Source organism: Neoarius graeffei, chromosome 6 (assembly GCF_027579695.1).
Source record: "Neoarius graeffei isolate fNeoGra1 chromosome 6, fNeoGra1.pri, whole genome shotgun sequence".
Lineage (NCBI taxonomy): Eukaryota > Metazoa > Chordata > Actinopteri > Siluriformes > Ariidae > Neoarius > Neoarius graeffei.
The window spans coordinates 101,576,805-101,600,398 of NC_083574.1; the positions used below are offsets into that span (position 1 = coordinate 101,576,805).

General features: G+C 39.5%; 1 protein-coding gene across 1 annotated transcript in view; it reads right to left on the bottom strand.

Moving 5' to 3' along the window:
• LOC132888470 (NACHT, LRR and PYD domains-containing protein 3-like) overlaps positions 1–23,594 on the bottom strand; it is a 111,679-nt gene that overhangs the window by 79,442 nt on the left and 8,643 nt on the right. The window contains exon 2 of the mRNA XM_060924516.1: positions 19,777–19,887. The gene's annotated coding sequence lies outside the window, so the exon portion shown is untranslated. The remainder of the gene's footprint in view (positions 1–19,776; positions 19,888–23,594) is intronic.

Sequence of the window (23,594 nt, forward strand, 5' to 3'; positions counted from 1 at the left end):
CTTCACTGACAGAGACCCAAATGCAGATCAGATTGACATTTATTTTAGTTCTCAGTCAACAAAGGCAGAGCAGAAAAATGTTTGCAGTTCAATAGATTGGCACTGGATCCATCCAGAAAAGTAACACACACACACACACACACACACACACACACACACACACACACACACACACACACACACAATGTGACAGTAAGAAAAGTATCACACTTAATTCTTAAATTACATCTTTGAGCTGCCAGGATGAGTAGGATGCCAGTGTATTTGTATATTTGTATCATTTTATACATACAACTAAATTGCATATCATTAAATTGAACTAAATTACATATCAGTACATATCATTTTTGCACATTTCACTGAACTCGTAGATTTACACCTGAGTGTTTTTTTTTAACCATCCACTTCCAGCCTGCCAGTACAACCCACCACCATTAGAAGGAGAGGTACCACACCATTCCAAAATGTTTGCAGTTCAACAGTTTGGGTACCACACCATTCCAAAATGTTTGCAGTTCAACAGTTTGGGTACCACACCATGCCAACATGTCTGCAGTTCAATGGTTTGGCACTGGATCCATCCAGCCCACAAAATCAAACAAAACAGCTCAAGAAAGCAAAAAACTCCAAGCTGGTTTTCAGGTTCAAAGTCACTCACTGAAATATTTCCAGTCCTCAAAAAAATCAAAACACAGGTTCCAAACAGGTTTTCATATTCCAAAAGGCCACTCATAGATCAGAATAACCTCCACAGGCAAAAGTCCAGGAACAGATATAAGCAGGAGCAAGGTCAGCTGCTCATAATACACCTATAATAGCAGACAGGGACATAAATGAGGGGCGGAGCAGACACCCAAAAGCACATGGTACTTAAAAACAAACACCAGCACTACAGCAGCCACCCACGACAACCAAAATTACTAAGAGTTATACTTTTTATATTATGTCTGTAAACATGTGACTACCATCTTATTACAGCTCCAACATAGTTTTAAAAAGAGAAAGTGTTAATACTCACATTCATTCAGCAACCGCTGAGCTGTATTTGTTCGTTCTTGCGCTGACTGGTTGTTAGCATATGCCTTGGTCACAACCGGCCGTACGTGCTCCTACGGCCGGTCTACGTGCAAGAAACGCACGGAGGGTGCGTGTGTGACGTGCTGATTTTCTAGCCGTAGACTGGCTGCAGACCGGCTGCAGAGGTTCTTTGTCATGTTAAACAAACTCTACGGGCGCTTACGGGTTTTTTTCAGGTTGCAAGACAAAATTACGGCCAACGTGCGTCTTTCTCCATGAACAAAAAAAAAACGCAGCGATTTGGGAAACGCCAAAAATCGCACGGCCAAAAAATCGTACGTCCGGTTGTTACCTAGGCTATAATTAGCATGCTTGGAGGAAAAGTGACGTTTGATGTTATATTCCTTTAAAACTGCAACGGTTTCTTTGCAAATAAGGCATACAGCCTTTGATCGGACTTCAGCAAAAAAATATTTAGTTGTCCATTCTTTATTGAACACCCTGCACTCACTGTCCACTTTTCTTTTTTTAGGACCACTCATTGTAAAATTTTATCCTGTGTTCTCGAGATCATCAGTGGCACGGGCGCCAGAATGACTTCCATGGCACGCGCTGCACCACTCTGCAAATGTAATCTCGCGTGAATACGACTGACTGGAAAGACAGATCTCTAGAACACCTGTCTATGTGATAACACTGAAGCTTATGGTTTATAGATCTGCTCAATCGCGTTTATATGATTGTCTTCCGCGGGCTGGATGTGGCCCGCGGGCCGTAGTTTGCCCACCTCGGTGCTAGATCAACATATCTCTCCTCCCTAATAGAAGATAACAAAAATAATCCTAGATTCCGATTTAATACTGTAGCAAAATTAACCAGGAATAAGTCCACTATAGACACATGCATACCTGCAGTATGTAGTAGCAACGATTTCATGAATTTTTTTAATGACAAAATTGAGAATATCCGACAAAAAATTCAGACTACTAATTTAAGGTCAGTCAATGTCAGTGACCCTGTAGTTAACAATATAACTGTATCAGATCAGCAATTAGAATGTTTTACTCCCCTAAAAGAAACTGAATTACTTTCATTAATCTCGACATCAAAAGCCTCAACTTGCGTACTAGATCCCTTACCTACACATCTATTCAAACAGATAATACCTGAAGTAATTGAACCGCTTCTAAAAATAACAAATTCTTCTCTTATGATTGGCTATGCACCCAAATCCTTTAAACTAGCAGTTATCAAACCCCTGATTAAAAAACCTGACCTTGATCCCTGTCAGCTGTCCAATTATCGGCCAATATCAAACCTCCCCTTTATCTCCAAGATCCTTGAAAAAGCTGTGGCACAGCAGTTATGCTCATTTTTACATAGGAATAACATCCATGAAATGTATCAGTCAGGATTTAGACCTCATCATAGCACAGAGACAGCTCTGGTTAAAGTAGTAAACGACCTACTGTTGGCGTCTGATCAGGGCTGTGTCTCGCTGCTTGTGCTGCTTGACCTTAGTGCAGCATTTGATACCATTGATCATTCCATTCTTCTGGATAGACTAGAAAATGTTGTGGGAGTTAAGGGAACGGCCCTCTCCTGGCTCAGGTCTTATTTAAAGGTGCAGTACGAGATTTTGGAATAATGGTTCCCGCAAGCCATATTTTGAAAAGAAACACGCCCGCCCTCGCCATGCTCCCACCCCCCGCGTCTCCACCCCCCTCCCTACCCGCGCCTCCAAAGCACATGAACGCGCATTGCCAGTTCCCCAGCGTTCATGGTTGTCGCGAGGACTGTTTGCATTAAAATTTCCCATTCATTTCTATGGAATTATTTGAAAAACTACACACATTTTCAAACATCCGCTGCTCTGGCATGCTTTCACCTAGAGACATGATTAAAACTTTAAAACGTGGAGAAACTTCTCCTCTGTGGATCTGCCATTCAACTTTTTTTGCTAGGTTCTGTACTTTTGGCTCAGTCCCAGCTCAAACACATGTGGGTGCCTGGAGAAAATCCGGCTTTATAATGGGTGTCTATTGCGTTACACACCAGTGCAGCTCGTTAGAGTGTAGAGAGCTTGGAAAAATAGCTCAAACTTTCTCATTTAAACTGTGTTTTCAGCCCCAATTTTCACTCCACACACATAATTTTCTCAAAAGTAGTAGCCACACTTGTCCTGATTCACACAATGTGTCCACCTACACGATAGGATTTAGTTTTTGAATGAGAAGCCTGAAAGTGAAGAGAGCACAGCCACATAGACTGCCATTATAAACTTGGCAGAAAAGTCACTCGCTTTTAACTCGCTCTAGCAACCTCATTTTTTACACTACAGACAAAAAAAAATACATCAGTGTGTTCAGGAGACCCTTGTGGCGCTCACTGTGAAAGAATTTTGTGAATATCTCCTTCCGTTTTCGTCTAAATCCCCGTTGTTTGGAGGGACCTTTTCCTGTGCATTTCTGTCTCTCCCTGCTCAGCGTGTGGGTTGGGCTGCTCTCTCTCTCTCACACACACACAGAAGCATAGATTTACATAGAAGACTCGATTCCTCACCGCGTATAGATAGCTTTCACATGACGTCACAGAATCGGGGATTCCCTGGTGGCGGCCATCTTGGAGGGCCAGCTTACCGTACGGGTCACTGAGCACATATTGTAGCGCGCGAGTTACATTCATTTATATATTATTTACATTTATAGTTACATTACTACTATTTAAAGCTAGCAATGGTGCACACCTGTTGTATTCACGGCTGTCATAATAGGTCAGATGATGAAGTCAAGCGGGGCTTTTATGGAATTCCCACTGTACGGGAGCACGAAGGCGAGCAGACAAACTCAGCATACAAAGGAGAAATCTATGGCTTGCGAGAATCAACCGCAAGGATTATCAGCCTTCCAAACACAGCAAAGTCTGCTCCGATCATTTTATAAGTGGTAAGTTGTTTAAATAAACAATCAATTGTGTTTAAGTTTGTTTTTGGAAACCAAAACATCGTGTAAACACTCTCTGGAGAATGCCTAACTGGAACCGCTGAGTGTATGTTTACATTGTAATGTACACTTAATATCGCTCGTTTGTCACGTTTCTATTTGAAACTTGTCACTTCACTCACGCAAGGGTCATTTTTGAAAAACATTTTAGGTCTATTCTGTATGATTTAATTTGTGTTTGAGATGCAAACAGCGCGCCTTTTGGCGGATGCCGCCTGAATCACGCAGATCCGGGGGTTTTTTTTGGGGGGGGGGCATTGGAGTGTCTGATTATAATTTCAAAGTAAATTCTGTATTAAAATTACTAAATAAGCAAATCTGTTACAGTCCATGAAACAGGAAGTATAAGGATGAGAAAAAACCAGTTTAAATCGGGAAGCTGCGCACACTTGTGCAGCCCGAGCGGTGTGCAGGACTGCGCAAATGTGCGCAGCTTCCCGATTTAAACTGTTTTTTTCTCATCCTTATACTTCCTGTTTCATGGACTGTAACGGATTTGCTTATTTAGTAATTTTAATACAGAATTTACTTTGAAATTATAATCAGACATCCAACGCCCCCCTAAAAAAAATAATAAAATCGGATCTGCGCGATTCAGGCGGCATCCGCCAAAAGACGCGCTGTGAATATATAAAGTTATATATATCAGACAGCCTTTAAAGTTTGATGGAGTCAGTTTCAGGCTTTGGCAGTTTCAGGCTTTGGCAGCCCTGCATAGTCACTTGAAAATGCATCTTTGTCCACTTCATAGGGGTCAATTCCCCCAATCAAGGCCAGTTTGGCTGCATACCGTTGTCGTGAGATGTCGTCTAATGTATCTGTATACTTCCGTTTGCTTGATTTTGCCGACATTGATCTTTATTTTAGAAAACTGACTATATAACTTCATAAATTCGTCCGAGATAACGTAGCCGGTAGTGGCGATGGTCCGTTTTGTTTGCCCTCCAAGATGGCGGCTGGGGGGCGTTCCCCGGAATGCCGTGACGTCAGTGAAAACTATCTATTCCAGAACGCCCGCACAGGGCGGCCATCTTACCACAGACAAGGGGTATGAAGACTTACGCAAGCACAGCCCAGCACTCACATTATGATTCACAGGAAATCAAAGTACTGACTTTGATGACAAGATGATGTGTGTGTCTGTGTGTGTGTTTTAATTGTAGATGTTTATATCAGTATGTTTAGTTTTATTTTAACTGCACATTGGAGCCAGGCCCGGCGCCATGGGGGGGCGAAAGGGGGCGTCGCCCCCTCATGGTTACAGCCCCGCCCCCTCAACGGAGACTCAGATCACTTAATTGTTTTCTTATGAAAATATAATGTATTATAGACGTATTAATAATTTGCATTTTCAAATACGAAATATTAAGTGGTTGCGCATTGCACAAAAATACATTTCACATAAATCACTACTAAAACTGGCATGGTAGAACAAATCTGATTGGTTGTTATGATTCTTACGTTGCACATTGTTGCGCTTTCATTGCTGACGCTGTACACGCAGGCAAAGGGTTTTGAGAGTGTTGGTGGTTAGCTCGTAGTTGGCTGCTGACCGTGTGCTAGATGGCATCAAAATGGATATAAGAAAATATTAACCCTGTTTTAGACATATGTATCAATCCTAACTACTGGGGACTACTAGTTATTGTGAGTGTATGTGTGAAATGCTGACACAGCTGCGCACACCTGTGATAAGGACAAGGGGAGGGGTCGTGCGGGTGGGGGTTTTACATGTACACTTACAAGTGCACTGTCTCTGCAATATCCTGTAATAGACCCCTTCGCATGTTTGTAAACAAACCGACCGTTGCCAGGATGCGCGCGCAGCCTGGACCCAGAAACAATGGCGCTGCCCATAGACTGGCATTATGAGCTGTCAGATTATGCCAAACAACTGTCGTTACAAGATCAAGAATGCTACATAAATAAGTTAACTCTAACAAGTGGACATCGCCTACCGGATCCGCATTTAATTTAATCCGCATTTTATTTAGGACCCCCTTGAAAATGAGATGTCACATCTCAAGGGGTTATCCTCAAAATATCTCAGCGCGGGAACACGCTGAGAGCGAGAGCGGGCTGAGAGGCTGCGCGGGAACACGCTGAGAGCGAGAGCAGGCTGAGAGCGGGCCTGGGCCGCGGCTGAAGCCTCAGATTTTCCTGCCGCGCTGCTGCCGCCCCGCTTGTTCTTCCTGCGCTTCGCTCCTCGCTTCGCGACATGCCACCAAGAAAGAATACAGCACAGGTTGAGGAGGTCGACGATATTAAAAGATCGCTCGACATGTTGACGGAGGAGGTTTCTGCTGTTAGACAACAGCAGAAAACCATCATGAGCCTGGTGGAGGAAGTTAAAGCCTTGAGGCTAAAAATCACCGAGAAGGACAAGTGGATTAACTTGCTGGAGAACCGGGTGGCCGATCTGGAGCAATATACCAGAATGAACGACATCATAATCACCGGCTTGGAAGTGAAACCTCGTTCATATGCATGGGCAGTGACGATGCGGAACGGAGAGGAGCCGAGCGAGGAGGACGCGGCATCGGTGGAGCAACAGGTGGCGGCGTTTCTCCGCTCAAAGGGAGTTGAGTTAGACAGGGAGAACATCGAGGCCTGTCACCCGCTCCCAAGGAGAAACGAGAAGACAAAACCGGCAATAATAGTTCGGTTTGCAAATAGAAAACACAAAAATGAACTGCTGAAACAGGGAAGACGGCTGAAGGGATCAGACGTTTACATCAATGAGCACCTGACAAAGAAAAATGCGGACATTGCCAGAATGGCCCGTTTACTCAGAAAACAGAAGAAAATACAATCAACATGGACTTCAAACTGCAAAATATACATCAAGTTAAATGGAACACCAGAACAAGCCAAAGTACTAGTCATCAGGGAGCTGGAGGAGCCGAGCAAATATTAACGAAACGTACCACAACAAGGTATCCTTAAACTACAGCCATGACAACTCCTGATAATAAACACACATTAGGACTAGAAAACTTTGTATATACAGAACATAAAATACAGGACATAGAACATGATATTAATCCGGATAACAATTTACTCAATGATATAGAAAACAGCTGCAGTTATTACACAGATGAGCACTACAACGCAACTTTCCAATCAAAGCATAACATATCAATCATCCACTTCAATAGCAGAAGCCTATATGCCAACTTCCACAGTATTAAAGAATATTTGAAAGAGTTTAAGAACCCATTCAACATCATAGCAATTTCAGAGACATGGATCAGCACTGACAGAGATGTGGACTTTGAGATGGAGGGTTATGATCTAAATCATATAAGCAGAGTGAAAAAGAGAGGAGGAGGTGTGGCAATATATGTGGACAAAGGACTGAAGTATAATGTGGTGGAGAGTATGACAGCAGCTGTTGATAATCTGGTGGAATGTATCACAGTGGAAATTTGTATGGAAAAAGTAAAAAATATAATTGTGAGCTGTTTGTACAGAACTCCAGCATCAAGTATTTATGAAATCTTCTGTCATATTTGAAAACTGGATGGAAAACATGTTTTCTAACTCAGTGCAGAAGACTGTGTTTATCTGTGGGGATTATAATATTGATCTGTTAAATCCAAAAAAGCATAAAATGACAGAAGATTTCATAAATACAATGTACAGTATGGGTTTATACCCAAAAATCACCAAACCTAGTAGAATTACTTCTCATTGTGTCACATTAATAGATAACATATTTACAAACAGTATGGAAAATAATACAGAAAGGGGCTTTTATATAATGACATCAGTGACCATTTGCCTGTATTTATTGTCCATCACTGTAATTACTGGAAACCTAAGGATATGAATCAGCTGAAATACAAACGGGTAAGAACCGAAGAAAACATAAGGACACTTAAGAGTGAATTACTTAAACAGAACTGGAGAGTCGTATATGAGGAAGAAGATATTGACAAAGCATACAGCGGATTTCTAAATATCTTTAAAACACTATATGATAAAACCTGTCCTGTAAGGAAATACAATGATGGACAAAAACAAGCAAATGGTCCATGGATCACCAAAGGATTAAAAAATGCCTGTAAAAAAAAGAACACGCTGTATAGACAATTTATAAAAAAAAAGAACCTTAGAGGCAGAAATTAAATATAAAAAATACAAGAATAAATTAACCAGCATTATGAGGACATGTAAGAAGGAATATTATAATAAATTATTAGATAGTAATAAAAATAATATGAAGGGGCTATGGAATGTACTGAATAGTATTATTAGGAATGAAGCTAAAAACAAAAACACAAGCTACCCTGATCATTATATTGAGAATGACAGATCAATAAATAATATGGAGGAAGTAGTAAATGGTTTTAATAGATTCTTTGTAAATGTGGGACCAGATCTGGCAGAAAAGATTCAAGATACAGACACACTTGGAGGGGCGGAGGCTGCTCGATGGGAGAGAAATCCTAAATCTATATTCCTTGGTGCAGTTGGCATAAAAGAGGTCATAGACATTGTAAGGAGAAGTGAAAGTAAAACCTCCACTGACTGGAATGATATTGATATGAGTTTAATAAAAAAAGTTATTGAAGAAATTGCAGAAACATTTACTCACATATGTAATATGTCTTTTCAATCTGGTAAATTTCCAAACAACATGAAAATAGCTAAAGTTATACCTTTATATAAATGTGGGGATAAACACCATTACACAAATTACAGGCCAGTTTCTTTACTCTCTCAGTTCTCCAAGATCCTCGAAAAACTGTTCACAGCAAAACCAGACAACTTCATTGAAAAATATAAACTTCTAGCTGACAGTCAATACGGATTCCGGAAAGACAGATCAACAACCCTGGCATTAATGCACAGCAAAATCCCCAGTGTTGAATTAACACACAGAGTGTGTTTAACACCCTACTGTGTTTATATAGGTCCAATTGGACACAAATTAACTCTAAAAGTGTTAATTCAACACTGAGGAATTTGCTGTGTGGAACTTATCGAGAAAATCACAAATGGTATAGACAATAAAAAACATGTTATGGGAATTTTCATAGATCTAAAGAAAGCATTTGATACAATAAATCATGACATTCTATTCAACAAATTAGAGAGGGATGGTATCAGAGGGGTGGGTTTGGACTGGGTGAGGAGCTACTTAAGCAACAGGCAACAATTTGTAAAAATTGGAGATCACACATCTGATTATTTGCCCATAACATGTGGAGTACCGCAAGGGTCTGTCTTAGGTCCTAAACTGTTTATATTGTACATTAATGATTTATGTAATGTATCAAGTATAATGAAATGCATATTATTTGCTGATGATACAAACATTTTTTGCGCCGGGGACAATGCACAGCAGCTTATGGAAACAATCACAACCGAAATGGATAAATTAAAAAGGTGGTTTAACGTAAACAAATTGTCATTGAATTTGAGTAAAACAAATATTATGTTATTTGGAAAATATAAGTCGAACCCTCAAGTTGAATTGAAAATTGACAACATAACCATAGAAAGAGTGTATGAAATAAAATTTCTGGGTGTGATTGTTGATCATAAAGTCTGCTGGAAACCGCATATTAATCATGTTAAAGCAAAAATAGCAAAGATTACTGTAACTTTGGGGAAATCAAGACACATTCTGGACTATAAATCACTACATACTCTGTATAATGCACTCATACTTCCATATCTGAGCTACTGTGTGGAGATATGGGGTAACACCTACAAATCTAACCTGCAGCCGTTATGCACATTACAAAAAAGAGCAATAAGAATTGTCAATAATACGGGATATCTTGAGCATACAAACGCATTATTCGTAAAAGCACACACTCTGAAATTCACGGATCTGGTTAAACACAAGACTGCACAAATTATGTATAAAGCAAGACATAACCTTCTTCCGGGTGAGGTACAAAATACGTTTATGGAAAGGCAGGGTGGGTATAACCTGAGAGGGGAAATGAATTTTAAGAGAGTAAATGTTAGAACAACTATGAAAAGTATGTGCATAACAGTCTGTGGGGTGAAATTGTGGAATGATCTGGATAATGAACTCAAAAATAGCACCAACATAAAACTGTTTAAAAATTATATAAAAACATGTTAATAAAAATATATGAGAATGAGGACAGGCAGACTATATAGGTGATGATGAAATTGAGAGTAAGTCTGTGACTGGTCTTCTTGTATTTAGTGTATAGTTATAGGTATGTGTATATGTATGTACTAGATGTATTGTATGTGTGTATATATGCATAACATAAGTATCTGTATATATGATTTGATTTGGTCGATATTATACCATGTCGGTATGTTTTGGTATGTTGGTATGTTTTCTTTTTTGTTTATTGCTTTTGTTTTCTTTTGTACATATAGTTTATTATGGTGGAAAGTGACATTTGATTAGCGGTGGTATAGAGGGTTAGGATTGGATAAGTTATTACTTCTTCCTAATCCTTTCTGAACGTTATGTTATTGCCTTGTGGCTACTCTATTCTGTTTGTTTATGATGATGTTTTGATTATTGTATTTTTTATTTAAATTTTTATTTTTATATCTTCTTTATTGTTCAGAATAAAGTAATCAATCAATCAATCAATCAAAAATAAATAAATAAATAAATAAATAGTGGACGGACGATGTTAGTAAGTTCCCTCGTATACAATGGCCAGATATATACTCGTACCTTATTGACAAGACTTCAGTGTACACCCACGAAAAACTTCGTGCCTACAAGTCTTTAGACGCATATGATTATGTTCTGTGCGGGCATGTACAACTTGATTAACAATGGGACATTCATATTCATTTTGTTTTAATCAAATTATGCCAGTGGTGTGATGGCAATGTGGCTTTAGCTACAACAGCAAATACCAACACTAAACAGCAATTTGCAGGAGGTGATGGCATGAAAGGAATGATAGTGTAAAAAGTGCAGCTAAGAGAAATCAGAGCTGCGTAAAAAGACAGAGGCAGAGAGCAGAAATGAAACTGAACGGGGCGGGAGCTAGGTTAGAGCAGTCAGCATAAGTTGGCATTTAGAGTGAGGGCACACAATTTTACCTTTCCATCCTTGCTTTAAAATTGTGATTTTTGGCATACACAAATAATGATGGCACAAAATCTGGACTGCTTGAGTCAAGCAAGACCTCTCCTACAAACACAATTGCATGCAAAGCTAACATGCTAACAATATTCATCACATTGTGTAACTATGACCCAGCTAATCAGACAAACGTTACCAAAGTATTTTGCTACATCAATAAACGAAGACTAGAAAGAATAAAAAAGAAAGATTTAATAAATAGCCTGATCTTACCTGTGATGAAGTGGGCGCTGCAAACCCGCGCATTTTTGATAGTGCTTTCATCCCAGTCTACACGTTTGATGGCTTGTAGCCATAGACGTCGGCGATTTTTTTGGAATGGGTGAGATCCTGCTGGAATTCTGTACATTTTAACCCCATCACTGCTACGATTCTGACACCCGACAAGACAACAACTAGGCATTTCTGAGTCTTTTTTGGGTCCAGGCTGCGCGCGCAATTTCCGCTTACGTATGAATGACGTTTACTGCGAAGGGGTCTATATGCAGTCAGTTTACGGGAGTAGTCTTTCCCCCACCGAATTAAACGAATTCAATCACAATATTGTGAATCCATTTTCTTTCTTTGTAGGCTAAGTTTATCTCCGTTTATGTTGGTGTATGTGTTCATATATGGTCCGCTTTGTGCGCAAATAGCGTAAGAATATGTGTCGTTGACGTCACCCCCCATGCAGCGGGGGTGAAAATTCATCACTTCAGAGTGTTTAGTCCCCTACACGCCTAAACTGGGATCGCGGATTAAGTGGCTAGCGTTGACTCGGTGCGAGTCAGGAAGGCTATTACTGGTGCAGCCGCGGGGTCTGTTGATTTTTTTTAAATTATGATTTTGGCCGCCGAGCCAAGTACCTTAGACTTGCATTGGCGTTTTGTTTTCATGCCGCAGAGCTATTTGTATGTATTTTAAATGTAAAGGACTTGCCTGTAGGTTTGTGTGTGTTGTTTTATGTTTGGCATCTTTCCGGTTGTACCGCGTGTCTGTGAGAAAATCGGAGGGGAGGGTTAACAGGTGGGCACGGGAGTTGATAAAGCGCAACTGCCCTGGTAATATGTCACATGATTTTCCCGGACTAAAGCAACCTTCGGGGCCGTGGTTTTGTGGTTGGCGCAGTTAATTGTTTGAAACACGTTGTCAGACCGCCATCACTACTACACACTATATGAAAAATATTTGCCCCCTTGCGATTTCTAATTGCCCCCTTAGTAAACTGTTCCTGGCGCTGGGCCTGATTGGAGCCTAGTCAAATGAAATTTCAATCTTCTGTGCTAACATATATTGACTTTGACATGATAATCAGCTTTGAATGTTCTTTTTGTAAATGTAAAGATATCTTTTTATCCTTGGAACTATAACCACATGTGATTAATTAAATGCTTTTTTTGTCACAAACTACCGTGAGTCGCTGTCACTGTTTTATACTATTACTTACTCGGGCAGTGCATTTGTTATTATGCTATGATGTGAGTTTACATTTGTTATTATGCTATGATGTGAGTGCATTAGGTTTTTGAGGTGGATGAAGTATTTCTGAAGTTTCAGAAGTGAGTAAGCTGTTTATTTAACTTTAGCTTCCCCTACGGCCCTATCACATGTAAAAATATTTTCACTAAAAATTGGAAATAAATTGTATGGTTATTTGTCCTAAGGCTGCAGTTATCCATAAGTATGCAGTGTTAGGCTTCTCACAGCATAGGAATTTCAGCATGCATCCTGTCTTACAGTCTGTGGTATACTGAAATATTTTCGCCAAGCTATGCGTATTTTTTTAAAACATAAAATGATTATTCATCATTAATATCATAAATACATACTTCCGTTTTTTTTTTTTTTTATATAACAAACCAAACCGTTGGAATATCGATTGAAATTTGAGGAAGTTACGGTCATCTGAACAGTACATATCGCTACCAACACAATGTAATGGGTAAGCCAGCTGTCTGAGGTAAGATGACCGCCACGTGCGGATGTTCGACTTCGTTGACGGGCAACGGGGACGAGGCATCTAGTCTTCTATGTAAATCTATGCACAGAAGGGCCGGGCTGCTCGGGCTTCAGTCTGATTGACGTGTCAGTATCCAATCATTTTGAGGTGGTGACCTCGATAGAATTTGATGGTGTTTTTCCTTTATTTTACACTGTAGACTGGATTAAAATATTTCGTTTTTGGGTCAAACCTTCTATTGTACTGCTTGCAACATGGGTGTGAGGAGCTTTTCAAGCAATATGGTAAAAATACTCCTGAAAAAAATCTCGTACTCCACCTTTAACTGATGGCTATCAGTATGTTGATATAAATGGTGATATTTCTAGACGTACTGAGGTAAAGTTTGGTGTTCCACAAGGTTCTGTCTTGGGTCCACTGCATTTTTCTTTATACAACCCCGATTCCAAAAAAGTTGGGACAAAGTACAAATTGTAAATAAAAATGGAATGCAATGATGTGGAATTTTCAAAATTCCATATTTTATTCAGAATAGAACATAGATGACATATCAAATGTTTAAACTGAGAAAATGTATCATTTAAAGAGAAAAATGAGGTGATTTTAAATTTCATGACAACAACACATCTCAAAAAAGTTGGGACAAGGCCATGTTTACCACTGTGAGACATCCCCTTTTCTCTTTACAACAGTCTGTAAACGTCTGGGGACTGAGGAGACAAGTTGCTCAAGTTTAGGGATAGGAATGTTGACCCATTCTTGTCTAATGTAGGATTCTAGTTGCTCAACTGTCTTAGGTCTTTTTTGTCGTATCTTCCGTTTTATGATGTGCCAAATGTTTTCTATGGGTGAAAGATCTGGACTGCAGGCTGGCCAGTTCAGTACCCGGACCCTTCTTCTACGCAGCTATGATGCTGTAATTGATGCAGTATGTGGTTTGGCATTGTCATGTTGGAAAATGCAAGGTCTTCCCTGAAAGAGACGTCGTCTGGATGGGAGCACATGTTGCTCTAGAACCTGGATATACCTTTCAGCATTGATGGTGTCTTTCCAGATGTGTAAGCTGCCCATGCCACACGCACTAATGCAACCCCATACTATCAGAGATGCAGGCTTCTGAACTGAACGCTGATAAAAACTTCTGTCGTCCTTCTCCTCTTTAGTCCGAATGGCACGGCGTCCCTGATTTCCATAAAGAACTTCAAATTTTGATTCGTCTGACCACAGAACAGTTTTCCACTTTGCCACAGTCCATTTTAAATGAGCCTTGGCCCAGAGAAGACGTCTGCGCTTCTGGATCATGTTTTGATACGGCTTCTTCTTTGAACTATAGAGTTTTAGCTGGCAACAGCGGATGGCACGGTGAATTGTGTTCACAGATAATGTTCTCTGGAAATATTCCTGAGCCCATTTTGTGATTTCCAATACAGAAGCATGCCTGTATGTGATGCAGTGCCGTCTAAGGGCCCGAAGATCACAGGCACCCAGTATGGTTTTCCGGCCTTGACCCTTACGCACAGAGATTCTTCCAGATTCTCTGAATCTTTTGATGATATTATGCACTGTAGATGATGATATGTTCAAACTCTTTGCAATTTTACACTGTCAAACTCCTTTCTGATATTGCTTCACTATTTGTCGGTGCAGAATTAGGGGGATCAGTGATCTTCTTCCCGTCTTTACTTCTGAGAGCCGCTGCCACTCCAAGATGCTCTTTTTATACCCAGTCATGTTAATGACCTATTGCCAATTGACCTAATGAGTTGCAATTTGGTCCTCCAGCTGTTCCTTTTTTGTAACTTTAACTTTTCCAGCCTCTTGTATAAGGGTGTAAGCAAATAGTGTTACCACCCTTATTGAAGCAACTCCCCCAAATTTTAATTTTCTGAATGTTACCCGACAGGGGAAAGGTAGAGGGATCGCAAATATATTCAAATTCTCTTTTCAATGTAAACAATCCTCACTTGGTGATTTTACATCCTTTGAACACTTATGTGCAATTGTTACATGCTCTCCTAACACATTATTATTAACTATTTACAGGCCTCCGAGACATTCAGCCAAAGTTTTTTTGGAAGAGTTTGGTGAACTGTTGTCAGTCATTTGCTTAGAGTTTGACTGTCTTATTATATCTGGGGATTTTAACTTGCATGTAGATAATCCTGAAAACACCTATGCCAATGAACTACTTGCACTTATTGACAACTTCAACCTTGTACAACATGTACAGGGGCCGACCCACTCTCGTGGTCATACCCTTGACCTTGTCATCACAAAGGGTCTTACTGTTTCTACTACTGTTGTTGACCTGGCCTTATCTGATCATTTTTGTGTTTTCTCTGATGTTTCTATGTCTCCTCACATTCAGAACAGCTCAATGACTATGGGTAGGAGAGTCATAAACGACAACACATGTGCTCTCTTTGAGCAAGCTCTCTCTCGGATCTCAACCAAAATGTCAGACTCTGTAGATGATTTACTGGAAATTTTTAATTTAAATATGACCCAAATTATGGATGATATTGCTCCATTCAAAATCAAAAGAGTCAATGATAAGCAGAAAGCACCATGGAAGCAGTACCCAGCTGTTAAACTGTTAAAGAGAGAATGTAGAAAGACTGAAAGAAAATGGCGCAAAACTAAACTTCACATCCATTATGCTTTGTAAATATAATTATAAAATTCGTAAAGCAAGAGTCTTTCTTCTCCAACATCATAAACAGGAATATGAACAATGCCCGTGTGCTATTTTCAACAGTAGAGAAGCTAACAAATCCCCCACCACAATTAGCACCTGAACTTCTCTCAGTTAATAAATGCAATGAGTTTGCATCCTTCTTTAAAGGTAAAATTGATAAAATATGACATAATATTGCTCATAATATATCTCAGTTGCAAATAATTGAAAAACTGCAATCACCAGTGACACAGACAGATAACTTCAACACAATGTCAGAATTTTGTTTAATTGATTATGAGACTCTTGAAAAAACTGTACAAAATCTCAGTTCCTCAACATCTGAATTGGACATTCTGCCCACCAACTTTTTTAAGTCTGTTCTACATCTTATAATTACAGATGTGCTTCAAATCATAAATACATCCCTAGAGACTGGCATTGTTCCTGTGTCCTTGAAAAAAGCCGTTGTAAAGCCCCTACTTAAAACGAATAATCTGGATCCTTCAGTATTAAATAACTACAGGCCAATATCAAATTTACCATTCATTGGGAAAATCCTTGAAAAAATTGTCTTCAATCAATTAACTGCCTTCTTGATAGCAAACAGCCGTTTTGATAATTTTCAGTCAGGATTTCGTGCCAATCATAGCACTGAAACAGCGCTGATTAAAGTTATAAATGACATACGTCTTAATACTGATGCAGGCAAAACATCGGTCCTGGTATTACTGGACCTCAGTGCAGCTTTTGATACTATTGATCACAACATACTGCTATATCGACTTGAACACTGGGTTGGATTGACTGGTAAAGTTATCAATTGGTTAAATTCATACTTAAAAAATAGAAGCTTCTCTGTTACCCTGGGAAATTGTTCCTCAACGTCAATGTCCTTGACCTGTGGTGTCCCCCAGGGGTCGATTCTTGGACCATTACTTTTCAACCTTTATATGCTCCCACTTGGGCAAATTATCAATAAAAATTCAATTTTGTATCACTGCTATGCAGATGACACCCAAATTTATTTTGCTCTATCACCTAATGATTATGCCCCCCTTGAATGTCTCTACCAGTGTATCGATCAAATCAATAGCTGGATGTCACAAAATTTTCTTCAGCTGAACACAGATAAAACAGAAGTAATTCTATTTGGAAAAAAAGATGAAAGACTCAAGATTACCACTATTCTTGACACAAAAGGGATGAAAACTAAAGAAATGGTTAAAAATCTTGGTGTTTTTGTTGACAACGAGCTAAACTTTGACAGTCACATGAAAAAAAATTACTAAAACGGCATTTTATCACCTAAAAAACATTTCCAAATTAAGAGGACATGTCAAAAAATGATCTGGAAAAACTAATACATGCCTTCATCTCTAGTAGGGTTGATTACTGCAATGGCCTTTTCACAGGCTTGCCAAAAAAGACCATCAAACGACTTCAGCTGGTTCAAAATGCAGCGGCTAGGGTTCTCACACGAACAAAAAGAACAGAGCATATTACTCCAATTCTAAGGTCCCTTCACTGGCTTCCAGTAAGCTACAGAATTGACTTTAAAGTATTGCTGCTGGTATACAAATCTCTAAATGGTACAGGGCCCAATTACCTCTCTGATATGTTGCAGCGGCCAAACCCAATCAGATCTACCAGATCGCAGCAGCAAAATTTACTATTAAAACCAGTTGTTAAAACAAAGTATGGTGAAGCAGCTTTTAGCTACTATGCAGTACAGCTATGGAACCAACTGCCAGAGGACATTAAAAATGCTCCTGCTGTTGGCAGTTTTAAATCTAGGTTAAAGACCAAGCTGTTCTCAGATGCTTTCTGTTAAATAATTAATATTGTCTTCTTTTTTTTTATAATTTTTACTTTCTCTGCATGTTTTAAATTTACTTTAATTTTAACTTTATTCTATTTTATTCTTTATTCTATTCTGCTGGTTTCTTTTTTTTTCTCCTCCTATTTCTACTTCATTTTATTATTTTATTTCTACTATTGTTTAATTCTTATTTTCTTTTAATTCTTTTAATTCTTTTAATTAATTGTTTTAGAATAAAAATAAAATTATTTTATGTAATTTTATTTCTCTATTGTTTACTGTTTTTGTTTTTACTTCTGTAAAGCACATTGAACTGCCATTGTGTATGAAATGTGCTATATAAATAAACTTGCCTTGCCTTGCCTCAATCTGGGGCTCCACACAAGATCTCACCCCGTGGGGTCAAAATGATCACAAGAACGGTGAGCAAAAATCCCAGAACCACACGAGGGGACCTAGTGAATGACCTGCAGAGAGCTGGGACCAAAGTAACAAAGCCTACCATCAGTAACACACTACGCCGCCAGGGACTCAAATCCTGCGGTGCCAGACGTGTCCCCCTGCTTAAGCCAGTACATGTCCAGACCCGTCTGAAGTTTGCTAGAGAGCATTTGAATGATCCAGAAGAGGATTGGGAGAATGTCATATGGTCAGATGAAACCAAAATAGAACTTTTTTGGTAAAAACTCAACTTGTCGTGTTTGGAGGAGAAAGAATGCTGAGTTGCATCCAAAGAACACCATACCTACTGTGAAGCATGGGGGTGGAAACATCATGCTTTGGGGCTGTTTTTCTGCAAAGGGACCAGGACGACTGATCCGTGTAAAGGAAAGAATGAATGGGGCCATGTATCGTGAGATTTTGAGTGAAAACCTCCTTCCATCAGCAAGGGCATTGAAGATAAAACATGGCTGGGTCTTTCAGCATGACAATGATCCCAAACACACTGCCCGGGCAACGAAGGAGTGGCTTCGTAAGAAGCATTTCAAGGTCCTGGAGTGGCCTAGCCAGTCTCCAGATCTCAACCCCATAGAAAATCTTTGGAGGGAGTTGAAAGTCCGTGTTGCCCAGCGACAGCCCCAAAACATCACTGATCTAGAGGAGATCTGCATGGAGGAATGGGCCAAAATACCAGCAACAGTGTGTGAAAACTTTGTGAAGACTTACAGAAAACGTTTGACCTCTGTCATTGCCAACAAAGGGTATATAACAAAGTATTGAGATGAACTTTTGTTATTGACCAAATACTTATTTTCCACCATAATTTGCAAATAAATTCTTTAAAAATCAGACAATGTGATTTTTCTGGATTTTTTTTCTCATTCTGTCTCTCATAGTTGAGGTATACCTATGATGAAAATTACAGGCCTCTCTCATCTTTTTAAGTGGGAGAACTTGCACAATTGGTGACTGACTAAATACTTTTTTGCCCCACTGTATATAAATATATGATCAGTTTCTCTGGTTTTATGATTTACAGTTATGTGTTTGAAGAACATGAACATTTTTGTTTTATTTATCCCAAAAATTACTGACATTTCCCTCAAATTACACATAAAAATATTGTCACTTCGAGTATTTAATCATCACTTAGAGTATTCAGTAATGACCCTGAATATACAACGTTCTTAACTGAGGAGAGAAAAGTCTTATCTATGAAAAAATGATCGATTCTGGAATATGTATTGTGTGCATGGGGGAAAAAGAGGAAAGTTCTTTGTTGTAAGGAAAAAGGGTCTGCCAGGGGTCAATGCACCCCACCTGGTTCATAAATACAGATAAGGTCGTAGCCATTTTAGAGAAAGTCATAAGTTTAGGGTTCAATCAGTCTAAGGCTGGGTCAGTAACAATTCAGATCAACACCTAAAATTAGATCATGGAAGACAATACAGAGACTCCTCTGACCACTAACCCCAACCCCCCCATCCCCTCCTGGAGTTTACCAAGGGCTATTGGCAGATTCCCTTCTGGAAAAACTTTTCCTTTTCTACCCAGAAGTTATTAGGGTAGAATTATTTTGGGCTTGTTATGAGTAGTGATACGACTAGAACACACGTTCATAACGGTTCATATGAACTCTGAATATGATACCAGTAATTTAATCAAGAAAATTTAGCACAACACATTTTATACTGAAGCGAGCAAGAATTGCCCTGTCGGGAGTTATTTCTACAGATATTCAGAGAACTGAGTGAGAGGAAGATAGAGGAATACCTTTCCACAGAGGATGCTCCACCTGTAAACTCGAAAGGCTGCACCATTGAGCGGTCACTCTGAAAGGACACACAGCTGGGTCCAGGTGAGACAGGCCTTTCCTTCGTTTCACTAGAATGAAGAGAAAGTAGTTTTAGATTTTTATCTATAAAATATAGTCATTTATATCTGAAGATGCCATTATGCATATACAGCTCCAGAGTTTTATAATTATTTGCATATCCTAATTTGATTATTATACTGCACCTCTGGAACAGAGCAGAATAAAGACCTTGCTTGACGGACCAACAGGGGCTTTGTAGCTTGGCTACAAAGTAGCAGCTAGTTATGAGGAGACACTGAGTAAAAGGACTGAACATGTGATATGAACATACTTTTTTGACTTTTCACCCCCAATTCCTCCCCAAACACCCCCATCCCCACAGCCCCACACCCCCACACACACCCCACATCACCTTTGAGAACAATAAGTCATGATAACAAGTACAACCCCCATTCCAAAAAAGTTGGGACAAAGTACAAATTGTAAATAAAAACGGAATGCAATGATGTGGAAGTTTCAAAATTCCATATTTTATTCAGAATAGAAAATAGATGACATAAAATGATTAACTGAGGAAATGTATCATTTAAAGAGAAAAATTAGGTGATTTTAAATTTCATGACAACAACACATTTCAAAAAAGTTGGGACAAGGCCATGTTTACCACTGTGAGACATCCCCTTTTCTCTTTACAACAGTCTGTAAACGTCTGGGGACTGAGGAGACAAGTTGCTCAAGTTTAGGGATAGAAATGTTAACCCATTCTTGTCTAATGTAGGATTCTAGTTGCTCAACTGTCTTAGGTCTTCTTTGTCATATCTTCCGTTTTATGATGTGCTAAATGTTTTCTATTGGTGAAAGATCTGGATTGCAGGCTGGCCAGTTCAGTACCCGGACCCTTCTTCTACGCAGCCATGATGCTGTAATTGATGCAGTATGTGGTTTGGCATTGTCATGTTGGAAAATGCAAGGTCTTCCCTGAAAGAGACATCATCTGGATGGGAGCATATGTTGCTCTAGAACCTGGATATACCTTTCAGCATTGATGGTGTCTTTCCAGATGTGTAAGCTGCCCATGCCACACGCACTAATGCAACCCCATACCATCAGAGATGCAGGCTTCTGAACTGAGCGCTGATAACAATTTGGGACGCCCTTCTCCTCTTTAGTCCGAATGACACGGCGTCCCTGATTTCCATAAAGAACTTAAAATTTTGATTCGTCTGACCACAGAACAGTTTTCCACTTTGCCACAGTCCATTTTAAATGAGCCTTGGCCCAGAGAAGACGTCTGCGCTTCTGGATCATGTTTAGATACGGCTTCTTCTTTGAACTACAGAGTTTTAGCTGGCAACGGCGGATGGCACGATGAATTGTGTTCACAGATAATGTTCTCTGGAAATATTCCTGAGCCCATTTTGTGATTTCCAATACAGAAGCATGCCTGTATGTGATGCAGTGCCGTCTAAGGGCCCGAAGATCACGGGCACCCAGTATGGTTTTCCGGCCTTGACCCTTACGCACAGAGATTCTTCCAGATTCTCTGAATCTTTTGATGATATTATGCACTGCAGATGATGATATGTTCAAACTCTTTGCAATTTTACACTGTCGAACTCCTTTCTGATATTGCTCCACTATTTGTCGGCACAGAATTAGGGGGATTGGTGATCCTCTTCCCATCTTTACTTCTGAGAGCCGCTGCCACTCCAAGATGCTCTTTTTATACCCAGTCATGTTAATGACCTATTGCCAATTGACCTAATGAGTTGCAATTTGGTCCTCCAGCTGTTCCTTTTATGTACCTTTAACTTTTCCAGCCTCTTATTGCCCCTGTCCCAACTTTTTTGAGATGTGTTGCTGTCATGAAATTTCAAATGAGCCAATATTTGGCATGAAATTTCAAAATGTCTCACTTTTGACATTTGATATGTTGTCTATGTTCTATTGTGAATACAATATCAGTTTTTGAGATTTGTAAATTATTGCATTCCGTTTTTATTTACAATTTGTACTTTGTCCCAACTTTTTTGGAATTTTTTTGGAAAAATAAACAATTACAGTGGAGAGGGAAAAGAGGAATACACACACACGTAGCCATTTTAGAGAAAGTCTTAAGTTTAGGGTTCGATCAGTCTAAGGCTGGGTCAGTAACAATTCAGATCACCACCTAAAATTAGATCATGCGAGTTCAAGCTAGGCAAGGAAGAAATTAGCTTTTTAGCAAAGTTCACGTAGTCCCAGGTGTGTGTGTGTGTGTGTGTGTGTGTGTGTGTGTGTGTGTGTGTAATACACGTGTGTTAGAGAGAATTCTCTAAAAAAACAAACAAAAATGTTCTGTTTTAAAAATAAATACATCAACAAACATACAAAATCAAATTTTAGCTTTCACAATATTTCATGATCTCTTTAAAAAGATTTTCTCCATTCCAGGTTGAAAAAGACAGACTAGCACTCACTGCCACCAGAGGTCTCTGTCTCACTTTTCTCCTTTTTCAAGTTGTTATTGTTTAAGATATTTTTCTGACGATCACGCAACATTAATGGTCTTGATTCTGTTGGTTCTGTTCACAAAGAATTTCTGAGCAGCTCTTTCAGTATACCTGTCTCCCCCCCCCCCATGCCTGTGTTCCATTAACGTACCCTTTTCCCACTAGAAATACAGGACTTCTTCCTCACGAACATTTCAACAATATGTGAAACCTGAACCATTACCAGTTTGTTGTTAATGCACTACTAGTTTTCAGATTTAGTTCCATTTATGGGTCATAGTAAACTTCTCACACTACACATTTAATATTTTAAACACTGCTTTAAAAGAACAGTAAAAAAAAAGGTATTCCATTCTGTACAACATTTCATTCAGAGCCTCCATGCAGAACTTCTAACAAATCCTTTATAAAAGTTTATGTTAGTGCATGTAAATTTCCTTTTTCTTTTAATTTAGAACATAGGGAGCAGTAGGTTATATCACATTTTTGCATTCTACATGCTTTCGTTTGTGTCTTGTGACAAACTGATCAGGCGGGCCGGCTCTGTGGTCGGCATGAAGCTGGACTCTCTGGTGACGGTGGCAGAGAAGAGGACTATGGACAAACTACTGAACATCACGGACGATGCCAGTCACCCTCTGCACACCGTCATCAGCAACCAGAGGAGCCTGTTCAGTGACAGAATGCTCCTTCCCAAGTGCAGGACGAACAGACTCAAAAACTCCTTTGTCCCTCACGCCATCAGACTGTACAACTCCTCTCTGGGGGGGAGGAGGGGGAACAGGAGGACAGAGGACGGGAAGGAGCAGAAGCCTAGCCTGACAAAAAGCAATACTGGACAATGTGCAATATAAAGTGCAATACCTCTCCTGCTGGACTTTTTTCACATGTATACACCTGTATATATATGTTAATACTTAATTTATCCAGAAGTTTTTTCTATTTTCTGTTTATCCTGTAATGATGCTGCTGGAATTTTAATTTCCCTGAGGGAACCCTCCAAAATATATCTATCTTGTGCTGCTCATCTTCACGCATTTCAGATGTTGAGTTCCTCATACTCCCCAGACATTATTACAGAAGGTCTAATTAGCTTAGATTGGTCCTGGTGTGAAAACAACAGGGGGAAAATGATATTACAACAAATATGATTTACACACACACACACACACACACACACACACACACACACACACAGTACCAGTCAAAAGTTTGGACACATCGACTCATTCATATGTTTTTCTGGACTGTGACTATTTTCTACATTGTAGAACAATACTGAA